This window comes from Hermetia illucens, chromosome 6 (assembly GCF_905115235.1).
Source record: "Hermetia illucens chromosome 6, iHerIll2.2.curated.20191125, whole genome shotgun sequence".
NCBI lineage: Eukaryota > Metazoa > Arthropoda > Insecta > Diptera > Stratiomyidae > Hermetia > Hermetia illucens.
The window spans coordinates 9,408,656-9,423,944 of NC_051854.1; the positions used below are offsets into that span (position 1 = coordinate 9,408,656).

Genomic DNA, 15,289 nt, shown 5'->3' on the forward strand with positions numbered 1-15,289 from the left:
TGGTGATCGTGGACCCAGATATTCCCCGCACAAAGCTACTTCAGGAGACCGGCAGATATGTTCTCTCTGCGTTCACTATCCGCTTGCCAACCAGATAGTGATCATGCTAAGAAAAAGCTCTAAGTTCTGGGGGTCTTGGGGGGTCTTGTCCAAAGCACTCCCCAAGATGTTGGCCACATGTCAGGCGGAAGCTGTGTGGTTATGGATCCACAATTTGCATCTAAGCCATCAAAACGACAAAAGATAAGAAAAAAAGTATGGAGAAGTCGCGTCTTTGGACAAGCGATGATCGATCATGTCATTAGTGCTCCTCCAAACGTTCAGTCTTGCGTCGATAGGAGAAGAGATGCAGCCCAGTCTGGGCTATTTCTCACAAATTCCTCTTGCATACCAGATAAAAATTATTTGATGGACACCGGCTGGATGTGGACTCATGGTTGTGGCTGTGGCTTCTTAAATGAGATCTCAAACATGATTGAGTTGACTTGATGGAAATGCTGGGAAGATTTGCTTCAATGATGCCATTCAGTCTATTGGATTCAAGTGTTGTGCATTAGGGTGGGTTTGGTGGAACTACTTTGATGTCTGAGTTTCTGATGTGTTTCGTATTTGGACTTTCAGATAATATTCTCCACCAGACAAATGGCTAAATAGCATGAGAAAGGCTGGGCTGGAAATTAGCCGGGACATGTGTGATCTTTAAAGATGTTGACGGTGGTGATGTGATATTGATCGTGAAAATCAGTTTTTGGTAATTAGAGACGAGACTGTAATTGCGAAAACTTGACCATGAAAATGAGAGGTTTAGTGACCGTGAAGACAAATTCATCGCATTTGTTTATAAAATATGTTAAGAATAATGTAGGCAAAGGCAGATAACGTGGTTTACTGTGGGGATGGGCGACGTATGGATTTTTAGGGACAGCTTTCTGATGTCAGAAGCCATTTTCGGTGTCATCTTTATTTTTCCACTGAGGCCAATCGTTTGGATTTCTTGCGGTCCCCACTTGATGAAGCATCAATAGGGCCCGTCTAAATAAGTCTGCCTATGTCTGTCCTAAGTCTGCCATCTACTTAATGGTGGACCGGACCAGTTGGAAAGGAACATGTTCTCTCGGTTGTGGTCCACGGAACCCTCATTTTTGGACAGGGACCCAAGTTGCAAAATCTATGACTTGCGGTTTCGTCCAGGGCAGGGGCAACTCATCAGACACTGCCTCACCTCTCCCTGGGGGCAGCGTGGCCGAAGTGGCATAATGTTCTACAGCAGCAGACCCAGTCCGGAACGTTGTGGGACATCCGCGGAGATGGCGTACCTCTAGCCTTCTTTCTGCTAAGTGGCTATAAAATAACAGCGAAATAGCTGGGAATACCAATTGTAGCACAATACTTTTCGGTAAAACCCTTTCTATAAATCACTTTCTAAGGCAAGCTAGTAACCAATTTGATGGTATCAATTATTAATTTGGCTGAATCAGTACTGTCGTCCTGAAAAGCTTTCTTGGCTCTCAACAGCCGGGAGCAATCTATTGGAAATTATCCTCTCTCTTTTCCCTACATTTCCGTTTATATAATAGAATGGTTCGCTTGCATGTTTTCTAGCCTTGAACAGTAAAACTAGATTTTACCATTTGTACAGTTGGAAATACCCCCTCAGCAAACATGCCTGGTCTCTTGATTTCACCGGGAGCTTGAGGGCCCTAATCGGTGTGTTGCCCAGCCCCACAGTTTTCTCGTTACCCATTCTACTACGGATCTCCAGCAGCTCGTTTCTGGTTACTGCAAGGCGGCACCTGATTCTTGGGGATGAGTGGCCTTTAGGAGGCCAGGTAGATCTATAGGCGCTTCTATGGAGATTCGCTCATGCAATGCTTTTGTAGACCAGCCTGATGTCTTTCTTAGCTTTAAGTATGTTGGTGCTCTATCGTGTAGTTCTCCATAGTTCCAAATAATAACAAATAAATAATCTTAAAAAGACGCTGCTGTGAAAGGTAGCAGCATTGTGTGGGACTCTCACCAACTAAAAACATAGCGGGGTCACCGTGAAGTATTACTTCGTGGAGAAAGCTCTGGTCTACACGCTTTCTGGGCTGGATCAAGTTCCAAAAGTATTTCTGGTGTCGTAGTTATTGTTGCGACTGTTACGTTCCAATCTGCTTTCGGATTTCGACCGATAACTACTTTGGGGGTGTCGTTTAACCTCCCTTTTTCATCGGTGAAGCTAGGACAGTGGAAGGTCAAAGACCGCGCCCATGGACATTTGCGGCTGGAGGAGCATTGATTGAGGATGTGATTCACTGGGGATTTTCTCTTCCATTGAGGCACTTGGCTCCGAATAGAGCAGTTATTTTTATAACTGTTTTATTTTAAGCTTTATTTCTCGTGTCATCTTTCGTTAGGTTCGCGCGATATCCAGTGGGCGGACCTTTACGGCCAATTTCGCAAACTTTTTAAGTTCTTGGGTTAGTTTTTCTCTCTTGGTCAATTCTGGTCAACCATGGTCTTCTGATCATCGCCAATTCCATTTAGTCCTCGAGTGTAGTGGCGCGTTCGGGGGATTCGTTCGATCCGAAGTGATGTAAGTACTTCTTATATTCACTGTATCCCATAAGAAAGTGTGTGTCTGAAAGACGGATAGAGCAACATGATATGGGTGCACCTGATTTTGGTGCTTCGTTAGTATAATCAACTTTTGGTTTTTCTACTGGGTGGAATCCACTCCTTTTAACATACACGATTGAACCACGTGGGCTTGATTTTACCAGTGAATTTCAGGGCTTTGTTCGTAATCTCTTCAAAACCTGAATTCTTATCCCCCTCAATTTGCCCGAAGATTTCGATCACCTTGGGAACAGAGAACAGTGTTGTCTGAAAAGAATTGCAATTATTCTAATCAAGATTTGCGACCATGTCACCTGAGAAAAGTTTTGCCCACGAATCATGTTGTACCTGCAACATGAGGGCAGCGTTCCACGGGTTCGCATTTGCCCCAAGTAGCTGTCAAGTTTTCTGTATGGTCTTCTGAGGGCTATTTCGATGTTCCTAGTACTTTTGCTGCATTTGCCGATATCGTGGCTTGCATCTTGTCCTTTGACAACATCCCCTGGCTTGCAGACTCGATGATTTCAACAACGTTCCTTCTTTCACCAGTAGTTTGGTTTCCTACTGTGGTGGAAACGCCATCGCGATATTGTAGATTTCTCATACCTAGGTTGCCCGCTGACATAACTGTCTCCTCATTCAGGAACCTACTTTACCAGCTAGCTATCCGGGTTCCCCATTGCGCATTCGACGGTCACTTTCTTTGTTTCTAATGTCGAAAAAGATGAGTTGGTGTCACTGTGAGTTTGATGTTTATCCACCCGCCAGGCATCTTTCCCGTCAATGAGGTACTGACTTAAGTCAGATCGATGATCGAGGCTATCTCTCCTCTTCAGAAGGTGGACATGCATCCAACATTGGCTAGTACAACGTCTAGCACCGCGAATGTTTCAAAAAGTATTTTTTCCTTAGTGTTCGTCACTCGGCTTCCCTAGTCCAGGACCCACGCATTGAAATCGCCGGCAATCATTTTAGGGCTGTGGCCTCTAGCGGTCATTACTGTCCAGTAGCTCCTCATAGTACTCTCTTTTCAACTTCGTCGAGAATAAGGTTATCTAGCATCTCTTCAAATTTAGACAATGTGAGATTGGATTGGCCGTACCAGTTGTGCAGAAATACTCTGCTCATTTTCGCCACTAGTCGATTGACTTATGTATGGCTTTGCGACCGAATTCCCAAATTCCCGAATCTGTCACTCGCATGTCATCATCACTATAGTTTTCACTTCTGAAGTCAATTTTTGTCTCGAGGGAATCCTAAGCATCCCTGCAATGATTGAAGTTTATTTGACTTCATTTTCTGATTGTAGTTGACGCCTGTGTAAGTGCCAGGCATTTACCACTTTCGGAAATATGCCGATTATCCTTTCTCTCCTTTCTTTTGCACAATATGCATTTAGGATGCCTACCGCTCCTCTTGGCAATATGCCTTTCGTTCCCCCAACTTCTGCAACGATTCGACCGATTAGGGCAAGTTTCCTGTAATTTAAATTGTTTCTTCAGCAAAGTACAGATTTTTCTTCCAGCTTAAATATGAGGTCGCTTTTTTTAGGTCCACTTCCACGGAGATCGTCGGGGTTAGTTTTGACCTTTTCTAGTACTCATATCCCTGGGAATCATAGATTACCATTGTTGAAGGTTTGTTGGTCTCCGTCTTTCGTTTACGACCGTTTTCCATCCCCCAATTTCAATCCCCTCGGATTTCGCCTTGGAGTTCACACTAGGAGCACAAGCTTTCCTCCTTCGATACCTTCGTTTCGCTGATTCCCTAAAGGATCCCTCTGTTTTCCCATACTCTTTTGCTTGGCGGTAAATTAATGACCATACGCTGTTACATAAATTCCCTGTGACACTGTTGAGGTAGCGTACTGCTTTTCTTTGGGATCGCTTTGGTCCATCTGTTCGTTTTATTTTGGTTGTTGGAAGATGGAAAGGTTCAAAACCTACCATCGGCTTCTGCCATACGGTTCGGTGAGACTCACTAAAACCACCTCCTTCTCCTTCGCTTGCCGCAGGACTGTCATTTTGGTATTACGTCGCGGGCAGGGTCAGTTAGGAACTGCTGCTCCTGTTGTTGTCTACCACTTTCCTCACAAACTTCTTCTTTTCTGGGCAACCTTTATAATTTTTTCACATTTTTTTGAGTGACAACGGCGGGGGGGGGGGGATAATTTTCAATCGAGGGTCTTTTAGGTGTCCCAGCTGTCTTGGGTCCTAGAGGCGTTGGACTCGTCAAGATACTGAAGTTGAACACTTAATCGGTTTTATTTATTTCCTGTTCTAATTGCGAGGTCCAGACAAGAGCTGTAGAAACCAAGATGGAGCTAACAACTTCCGAAGTAAAGAGCCGACGGTTTTGCCCTGGACCAGCAATATTCGACAGCATTTTCGCCAGCAGTGTACTAACTCTAGAAGTGTTTGTTGCTATACTCTCAAGATGTGATTTGAGGTTTAGTTTGGTCAATCATAACTCCTAGGTATTTGAGCGCCGGTTGAGAGTCTATGGTGTGTTCGCCAATTCCTAATCTCCACCGATATTTCTTTTCTTTGTTTGTTGATTAGGATTACCTTGGTTTTATGCTCTACGTGCGCAAGATCCGCGTCTTCTAGCCAAGATCTGATTTCCCAAATTACTTCGTTTGTCAATATCGTGATCTCCTCCATATATTGACCATGATTGTCACTTCAATGTCATTTAACAGTCATCTCTTGTTGTAGAGTCAAAACTGCGTCGTCGTTATAATCCACAGGGGAGGACAGAAGACCAATCCTTATGGAACGCTACCGGTTGTTTGCTACGTCCTAGTTCTATCTTCCAAATCGTAACACAACAGCCTCTCCAGATAGAATTCTATGGTGATGCTTTATTCGGGATGCCGTGTAAGCATGGTGTTAATCATCCTCGCGGCCTCAAGAACTTCTTCTCTGGCATCCTCGGAAATTTCATCGGGATCTACCTGAACAGTGCTTAGATTCGATTCACTTGGAATTTAAGGTAAGATAATTTCAATAATACTCCGCAGCAAATCAAGGTTGGTGATCGGCGTTGATGGCTGCCCTGTTTGTACCACCCTCTCGGTCGAAGTCCGCTTTTTTGCATAGGCTTTTGAAATGTCCTGTCTTAATTCTCGAAATGGCCGCTTGTAGTTCTTTTTTGCCTTCGTAAATTGGTTATATGATCCTCTGAAGTTAGGTCGTGCTTGCTACGTTGGGTACGCTTCCTGGCGCTGAAGAAGATTTTGCGGCATTCTCCGACTTCTGAATTACTGCCTTAGACGCCAAACTGTAAAGAACACGCAGTATATTGCTAATACATTACTATTGTAGAATCTCTGCAGGTCAGTGTTCCTGGCAGCCAGAGGGAGAAATAAAGGCTTGGTTACTCGTCGGCTCATCATAGCTAAAAACGAAAGGTTTGGCTACTGGAAGGTAACTAACTTATTTTATTCGAAAACTATGCTTCATACACTTCGTGTAGAGGGTTATGTGATCGGCTACCGGTGCAGTATGCAATTATTGATGAAGCTATCCTGCTTGGTTTTTAGGCGTCCCATAAATGAGGGACCACGATTTATTCGTTTGGCTGTCAACCAAATGATTTAATGGTGTGATAGGTCATTCAGTACAAAGAGTTGATTGAAATATTAGAGGGAAACGGCGTATACAGAGGTCGTATCGGTTGAGGTGATGTTGACCTCGAGGGACTTAAGGACACTGCGGTATATCGATGGTTTCACACAGGAGTACTTTTTAAAGATTGTGTTTGCTTAGGAGTAATTCGAACTCGTGCTTAATAGCCTGATAGATTCGAGAGTCGACGTTAATGTTAACTTAGTGGTCTTAATATTCATTAGGTTGATCATCTTATTATCTTGAAATACCAGGGATGTTCGGTGAATTGGAGGACTTGGTTTACCACTGCGTAGTACACTGAGGAAAAATAAGGATGGCCAATTGAAGGAGGACTTCGAAATCGGTTGGTTCAGGATGGAGGGACCCGTTTTTGGGCACTTTTTGACACCCTCACTTTGACGACAATTCACGGGGCTTCTCATCTGGTACCTTGGGGCCTTCACCTGGCTTGTGTAGTAGCCAATTCCAATTCGTAGATACTTTCTAAAAAGCGACATCCATTTGGCGCAATACTCACCTTTTACCAGCAAGTTGAAAAGCAGGCAGTACTTATCGGTGACCAGTACACCGAATGGGCCATTTGTGATAATTCTTCCGCAACAAAGTCGTATTTCACTTCAAATAACTCATTCACTCAATATTCATGGTTCTTTGGAAGCCTCTTCAACACAAGCCCTTCCGCAACTCCATTTTCCATATAGGGAACATCTCTTGAAGTTCTAACCTATTTAACAGAAATATTCTTGGTAACCACATGCCGATCGCTCTACGTAAAAGATACAAAGATACACATAGTAACATTCTTAACGACACACGACACATTGGAATGGCAGGCCGAGTCCAGTAAGAGTCACCAAGTGTATTCAACTATTCCATAATTCTACGTGATATGAATTCAAAGATATTGTGAGGGCCTTAAAATGAAGAATCTTTAGTTACACGTTTGCGATTTAAGTAGCAAATATTTTCTTACTACGAGTCTTCAGTATTAGAGCGTATGCTAAGGTAATCACCTTTATGTGGTCGCTCATAACAAGCAGCCAAGCCCATGTCTAGGACGTAGTTAGACAACAAATAATAATTATTTATAATTCTTGCTTTGATAACAATTAAATTTAACCAGTGACGATAAATTGGGTGCTCGGTGTACTCAGCCATTCTAGTCGTCATAACGGGTGAATTAATCAGAAAACTTTTTGATCGTCGTAAATGTTTTATGCTGTCTTTCGGTTTCAGTTTCGTTTAATGGTTGTAGTGTGAAACGTGAAGATATTTTTGAGAGGAACTAGGATTTGGAATGGGCTTCCCTTAGATAATTTATTGAGGAAGTGGACTGGAGGTTTCCGGGTGGTGGGACTGAATCGCATTTTGAGTGCTTCAGGAGATGAATTGATGGTGCTTCCTCTGGAGGAGTTACAAGAGATATTTATTTTATCTACGCTTTATTTACAAAGTAATGATTGAATCCGTATTTGGTTGAGAGAATTTATTGAGCAACAAAGCGGCCTTCAGAAAAGATGCCTCCCAATAAAAGGGCTGAAAGGTAATCACAACGGCTGTGAATATCAATCAGAATGTAAGCGCTATGTGCGGTCTACATTGGTCTTTTTACTTTGTTTCATGTGTCTAGCCTCGGTCAGCAGAGAGGATTGGCACCTAATATAAGGGTCTAGTGAGTAAACCAATCAAAATGGATTCAATTAAATAAGCGCAATATTGGTAGTGTTAGAAGCCCACGCTTCCTATGGAGTTTATAGCTAGAATCTCTAAGCCTTGATCCATCTTTGACTTTGGGCGACTAGCCTAGAAGTTAAGAAACATATGATAAAAAGGGAATCTAGGTTTCACTGAGGTCGGCCTTTACCTTCTTCTATCTTTTAATATTTCCAAGAGTTACCTTTAAAGGGATAACTGGCTTAGTTCCTGTGTTGTAATAGACCAAGCCGACTTTTAGTATCATGCTCTCTCTGACCATGATTTTCAGACAGCCCCCGCCCTCTGAGGAGGAGGTTAGATTTTGTATCTAGAGCTGCGCGGGATGTTGTGTTCCCAGACACAAGTTCATTGCGGCTAGTTGCCTCATTTTATTTCGCCACGCACTACGTATATTCACATTGCCACATGCCCTTAGGTTATGAGAGGTTGTTTCGTTTTGACCTATGCCTGTTGATGTCAAAGAAGGTTTTTATCTAGAATGATTCTCAGATAGTTTCCTTCTTCAGAGAATTGACGGGTTGTACCCCTAATCTTTGGGAGAAAAAGTCCAACCAGTTTCCGCCTTTTTCTAAATACTTCTCCTTTCTTCTGATACTACTGCTGTCTTTTGGATTTACTGTTTTTTGGATTTACTGGCTGAGGCACCAACTACCAATCAAATCAACGGTACATTGTATATTTCTACACGCCGTTTCGAAAATTTGGACAAATTTCTTGAAATCATTTTTGCTATTAGACGCTAGAAAAACATCATCTCCATAAAGTAATGTATAGGGCACTGAACGTTGGATGTCCCTTGTGACAGTGTCCATAACAAGAACAAAGAGGGGGGGGCGGGTGAGAGGGCGCTTCCCTGATGAATGCCAACAGAGATACGAAGCGGTTTTGATACAACGACCACAATTCAAACTTTGCTTTAGAATCCTCTTTTGGCACTAGGTGTTGTCGTAGAGCATACCAGATGAGTTCGTGTGGCACACGGTCAAACGCTTTCTCTTGATCCAGAAATGGAATGTAAATAGGGCGATATTTCTCACGATGTTTCTCCATGAGTAACCGCGCAGTGTGTATTGCATCAGTAGTTTCGCAGTTCTTCACAAATCCGACTTGATCACTTTTATTTCAACGATTTCGCGAATTCGGTTGCCAAGAATGCGTTCAAAAAGCTTCATGGAATAGGAAACCGGATCAGACGGTAATTTGAACATTCTGCTGGACTACTTTATTTATTGATTTATAAGAAACACTAAAATACGAAGAAGGTGCGTCGTCTCTAACTAGTTTCAGATTTGCTTCTTCTCTTCGCGGTTAGTTGCGATGGCCATTTTCTACAGATTGTCTGGATCGTTCATCATCATCAACGGCGCAACAACCGGTATCCGGTCTAGGCCTGCCTTAATAAGGAACTCTAGACATCCCGGTTTTGCGCCGAGGTCCACCAATTCGATATCCCTAAAAGCTGTCTGGCGTCCTGACCTACGCCATCGCTCCATCTTAGGCAGGGTCTGCCTCGTCTTCTTTTTCTACCACAGATATTACCCTTATAGACTTTCCGGGTGGGATCATCCTCATCCATGCGGATTAAGTGACCCGCCCACCGTAACCTATTGAGCCGGATTTTGTCCACAACCGGACGGTCATGGTATCGCCCATAGATTTCGTCATTGTGTAGGCTACGGAATCATCCATCCTCATGTAGGAGGCCAAAAATTCTTCGGAGAATTCTTCTCTCGAACGCGGCCAAGAGTTTGCAATTTTTCTTGCTAAGAACCCAAGTTTCCGAGGAATACATGAGGATTGGCAAGATCATTGTCTTGTACAGTAAGAGCTTTGACCCTATGGTGAGACGTTTCGAGCGGAACAGTTTTTGTAAGCTAGAATAGGCTCTGTTGGCTGACAACAACCATGCACGGATTTCATCATCGTAACTGTTATCGGTTGTGATTTTCGACCCTAGATAGGAGAAATTATCAACGGTCTCAAATTTGTATTCTCCTATCTTTAATCTTCCCGTTTGACCAGTGCGGTTTGATGTTGTTGGTTGGTTGGTCTTCGGTGCTGACGTTGCCACCATATACTTTGTCTTACCTTCATTGATGTGCAGCCCAAGATCTCGCGTTCATCACCGCCTGCTCGATCTGGACGAAAGCAGTTTGTACGTCTCAGTTGGTTCTTCCCATGATGTCGATATGGTCAGTATAGGCCGGTAGTTGGGTGGACTTAAAGAGGATCGTACCTCTTGCATTTACATCAGCATCACGGATCAATTTCTCGAGGGTCAGGTTAAAGAGGACGCATAATTGAGCATCCCCTTGTCGTAGACCGTTGTTGATGTCGAATGGTCTTGAGAGTGACCCTGCTGCCTAGCAAGATAGCGGAGAATATCTTATAGATGGTACTCAGCAACGTGATACCTCTATAATTGCTGCACTGTGTGATATCTCCCTTTTATGTATGAGACTGGATCGTTGACAGCCAAAATGACACGGACATTGTGGTTAATTCTGTCTAGCCAGCTAGAGCACTTGAAGCAACATGGGGTTGGCTCTCATCGCAGGAATCGTTGTTAGACATATTTATTGTAAATCATTACCTGAACGGGGTCGCAAATATACGGATAAGCAAAAAAGAACAATTGTTTAACGGTAAAAACTATTTAGTGATTTAGACTCACTCCTTTTTCGTGGCTTCAATTATTTCAAAGCGCCTGGTGGCAAGTGCTGCAATCAACACTATGGCCGCGACATCTTCATGTCGGCCCAGGTTCTAACAGGCAAGCTTGTAGTCTCCTCTCTTTTACGGTTGAAATTCCTTTATGCCAAGCGGTTATTCACCCGTTTTCCGGAAGTATTAAGCAATAGTGTCATCGGAAGGTCGGTATATTTAGGTTTCCAGTTCCTCTCACTAAGGGAGTTGCTGTTCTATCCTTTCTGGCTGACCACACCGTAGACAATTGGTGTAGATTTTTCATTTAAGTGGAGAGCCTGTCTTCCATAGATTTTTCAATTGGGGAACATGGATCTGGTGAGGCCTCCAAAATCCTTGCCTCAATCACGACCTGATTTGTTAAAATCCTGGATGGATTTGAAGTCTGCGATTCCTTACCACTTGAAGAGTTACAATCCATTGCTGCCACGTGTTTTTAGACACCCTTACTGTAGTAGTAAACTGCCAATGCCTCCTGTAGTTTAATTTGACTAACTTTTGTGGTTTTCGACATAAACTCACTACCTCACACCGTATCGTCAAAAATTTGATCACCTCATGTTTGATTTCTTTGAAAATTGCGGTATATGGAGGTGCAGCAGTGTCCATGTCTTCACCGATAAAGGGTCTTATCTTTTCACGCGGAACATTTTTTTGTTTTACGGTGTCCGGTTTGCTTAGATCCGAACCTACAATCCGGTGTCAAGCCAGTTCCATTCATGTCTCTGAGTTCCCTTTCTTCTATTTGTTCCGTAAAAGGTGTAGGAGAAGTTATTAACAGGTAAGATTTACTCTTTAGTTCCTTCGCCAGTGCGAGCCTCCATATGGCGGTTCCGCCATTGTATGCACTATCCTTTGTGCGCAGTTCCATCGTGGAGAAGTGCACCGAAGATGACGCAATTTGATCTATTTTGTTTGAGTCGAAGACCATCATCGTCCTTCACTTTCAAAATGAAGATGATATTCTACAGTTTCGTTGTATGAATGAATTTCAATCTATCGTGGCAAAAAATGATGGACAATATGGTGGCTGTCCCTAAGCATTTTAAGACACTTTTGATCCAATTCGAACAGGAAGCTGCTGATTTGTCCTTCCTGGCATTCATGAACTTAACCTTTTACTGTAGGGAAATCAATGCCCGACTTCTGTTTGCCCAGCATGCGGATGATATTCTCTGCCATTTTTCGGAGGCCAGGTATCTAATATCTGACATGTTCTGTCCTGCAAAATTTGGTATTTACAATAAGGAACTAGCGCCGGCAGTCAGAACTCAAAGCTGGAATTACCTACTGGACCAACCTCAATAGTGCACTCCAAATGGAGCAGATCATCGCGAAATCCTTGATGTGAAATCTGGGTTTCGTTCTAGGCTCTTGCATTTTTTACACAGGTCCTCCCGGGGGATGGTAAATTGTCTTTCTAATATTTCGGCATTCTTGGAGGAAACTTCCACGGCATCGGTCAGAAATAAAGCTGCAGTTTGCACAGGTGACTGCCGCAAGAGGGATAGGAGCGCTCTCAAGAATTCTACTGTTTTACTTCGCTTACGCTGGCTTGGCATTGTAGAGTCGATATTTTTTAGGGTTATCGCTCAAGGTGTGCAGTTGGGGGCCCTCGGTACTACTGTCGAGGAACGTGTGCATATTCCAAAAACTAATAATGCCCCAAATTCATTAGAGTCACAGGCTGCTAGCCCTCAAATTTTAATCTCCTTTAGTGTCTAGCGGGGGGTACTTTAAGTGAATCCTTAAAACCTACCTTAAAGGGTTACAGTCAAATCTAAAAATTTCACTGTAATGAAAAGTATTTTTATTTTGGCTCTTCGAAATGAAGAGGAGCACATTGTCTGGTCGATTTCGCTTCGATTTCGTTCTGATTCTCCAAGGAGGACTTTTGACAAGAAAAGGTCCTTTCTGACATTGTTTTTCTCCTCTCCCAGAAGATTCTCGGTTGGCGCCATGTTTACTTTTGGAAGCTGGTATAACTAAGCATCTCATGCTGTTCCAATCTAAATTTGAAATTTTGAAGTTTCTTTGTACATAGTACATATTCGTAATTCTCTACAGTCAAATTATCTTTCCGAAATTCCCATGAATTGCTTTAATCATTTCAATAGTACATAAAGTGATTTCGCTAGCGTAAAAAGAGTATGGCTGTTATCAAGAACTTTTATTTACCTTCCCGCTAGTAAAGACAACATAATAAACAACTGGTGATTTGGTGATGATGTAGATATTATGTATCTTTTGGTTACTCCATAGTTTCATGTGTAACTCACAATAATGGGTGTTCCAATAAAATCTGCAGAGAAAATACAGCCGAAGCAGCTTTTAGAAAGTCGTCCTAAATATAAAATATAAAGGTAAGTGCTATCCTCATGTAGATCTTATAATTTAGGGAATATCTATCTAATATCTAATAACCATTAGGGATTCTGTAGTATTCTGTTTAATTAGATGCTGATTAGCATCTATTTGAATGAAATGAAGCTCAGTCTAAATGCGGACTGAAGTTCTGTACTTCAACATTTTCAAGGTTTTATGAAAAGGAAATCTTATTAAAATCGGTTTCCTGCCTATTTGTGTGTCTATCACACGTACACACTGAAGCGACTGCATTCATTGAAATAAAATTTGGTGAACAAAAGATGAACTGTGAAATAGATACATACATACTTATATATTTTAGATACTTATGGACTTGCAAAACCAATAGGAACGGGAAGGGCCCCCTATAAAGAATGGTATAGCGTATAATTGTGGAAAGTTTCGTTGAAATTCTACTATTACTAACAAATTTTTAGTAGGTCAGAGTTAATAGACCATTAGCTTAATCCCAACTACAATGTTATTTTATTAAGTATATATATTTCGGGAGCAACTAAGCTAATTAGCTTTGCACTGATGAAGGGAGTAAGTTGCTCCCGAAATATATATACTTAATAAAATAACATTGTAGTTGGGATTAAGCTAATGGTCTATTAATTTTGGACTTAACTACAAACAGAAGGCGATATCTAACATGTTAGGTCAGAGTTTTCATTTTTTTATGAAGCAGGTACCCATTTCTTTTTAAGGTTTTGCTTAAAGACGAAACCTTAATAAAATCAATTTACTGCCTGCTTCTCACAAAAAGTGACTACACTTATTGAAATGAATTTCGGTAGACGCTTCTTCTCTAACCTTCATCACGTTCAAATGCCTGGTCAGCATATGCAGACTGAGAAATCTCATGCTCTATAGTAAAAGGCATGCTTTGGTGTAGAGCTTCCGTTTTTCCGAATTGTTTTTTTGAGGTGGAACGCTTCAAAAAGTTCCATTCTCTACTGTCAGAAGTTTATGTGAGTCCTTATCTCACTAAAATAACACCATTTTCCTTCTACTATCCTGCAGAACTACCTTATGCTATTAGGTCGCCCTTTTTCCTGCTTAAGCTCCTTACCCTTTTCGGCTTTTGTCCATATCCTTTTCAGTTGTAGTTTGAACTGTCATGCCCAACTCGCAAGGAGTGTACTTGATAACCTGCGTGCCTGCTCAAAAACTGCTAAACTATTTTGCCTCATTATTCGAGTTACCTCCAAATATTCTATATATTTTTTTTGGGTCCAAAGGCTTTTCTTTAACTCGATCCACCTATCTTTTCACTCAGTAATAGCTTGATACCGTGGGATTCGCCGTATGCGGGCAGAAGTTTCTCCGATGGCACACGACCGATCATTAAGATGTTGTTCTTCTTTCTTTCGCAAGCGTTGATATTCCGCTACAAATTATTATCTACAAATTTGAGTATAGGACGGGCCTTCCTAGGATATTGCATGTTGTTCGACATAATTTTGGTCCTTCATTTGGATCGCAGCACAGAAGACTGTCGATCGGTTTGGTAATGATGGACACCAGGTTTTTCGGCCCACCTTATTTGATTAGGACTTCTAGTATTTTGGTTTCACTGTTTGCACTGATGAAGGGAACAAGTGGTTCCCGAAATATCGGTATTTGCAAGAATAAATACCCACACCAACGAAAAAGAAACAACAAGTTTTATTATTTCAAGATCATGGAAATTTGGGGAGCACTCCTCCCTCTTCTGCAGCACTGTGCCATTTTACTCAGCCTCCAAGCCTGCTGATGATGAACATGAATGCAGTGTTGGCTTAATGTTTACTGCATCCGCTAGGCGCAACTTTATGTCCGGAGAGTCGATATCAAACAGAATATTAACTGCGAGATTCCCGCCCGTATAGAATGGTAGTGCAGTGTTACGCATTTCCGATGCAGTGAAGGGTTTTCCTAGAGGTGACATTGCGACCGTGATGATCAAGCTGAATGTCAATGTGAACTCTGATATCACCTAGCTCGAACATGCTACGGGGAAACACGATCATTGTGACTAAAATGAACATTGAGAAATTTGTGGACTTCTCCAGTTCTCACCGCCCCGCAGGGCTTACCACAAAGTCAGTTGGGTTTCAACTGTCCAGCAACGTGTCCGCTGGATTTGCGAAACAAGACAGGCGCCGAAGCCGACATAAAGCAAGATCATCAAGAATTAGGTACTAGCACTGAGGAAGGAGGCACGTGGTCTCCGAAACGATTGTATTCGGGAAAAAATAAAAGTATTTACAGGATAAGGAAAA

General features: G+C 42.2%; 1 protein-coding gene across 3 annotated transcripts in view; it reads left to right on the forward strand.

Moving 5' to 3' along the window:
* The window catches only part of LOC119659148 (cryptochrome-1-like), a 126,018-nt gene that overhangs the window by 81,690 nt on the left and 29,039 nt on the right, over nucleotides 1-15,289 (forward strand). Inside the window, exon 10 of one of the 3 annotated variants that reach the window (XR_005250322.1) lies at nucleotides 12,918-13,018. The exons of 1 other annotated variant lie outside the window; for it this stretch is intronic. The gene's annotated coding sequence lies outside the window, so the exon portion shown is untranslated. Of the gene's footprint in view, nucleotides 1-5,318; nucleotides 5,587-12,917; nucleotides 13,019-15,289 lie in introns of those variants that run through there. One more of the 3 variants, XR_005250323.1, reaches the window with a different exon arrangement.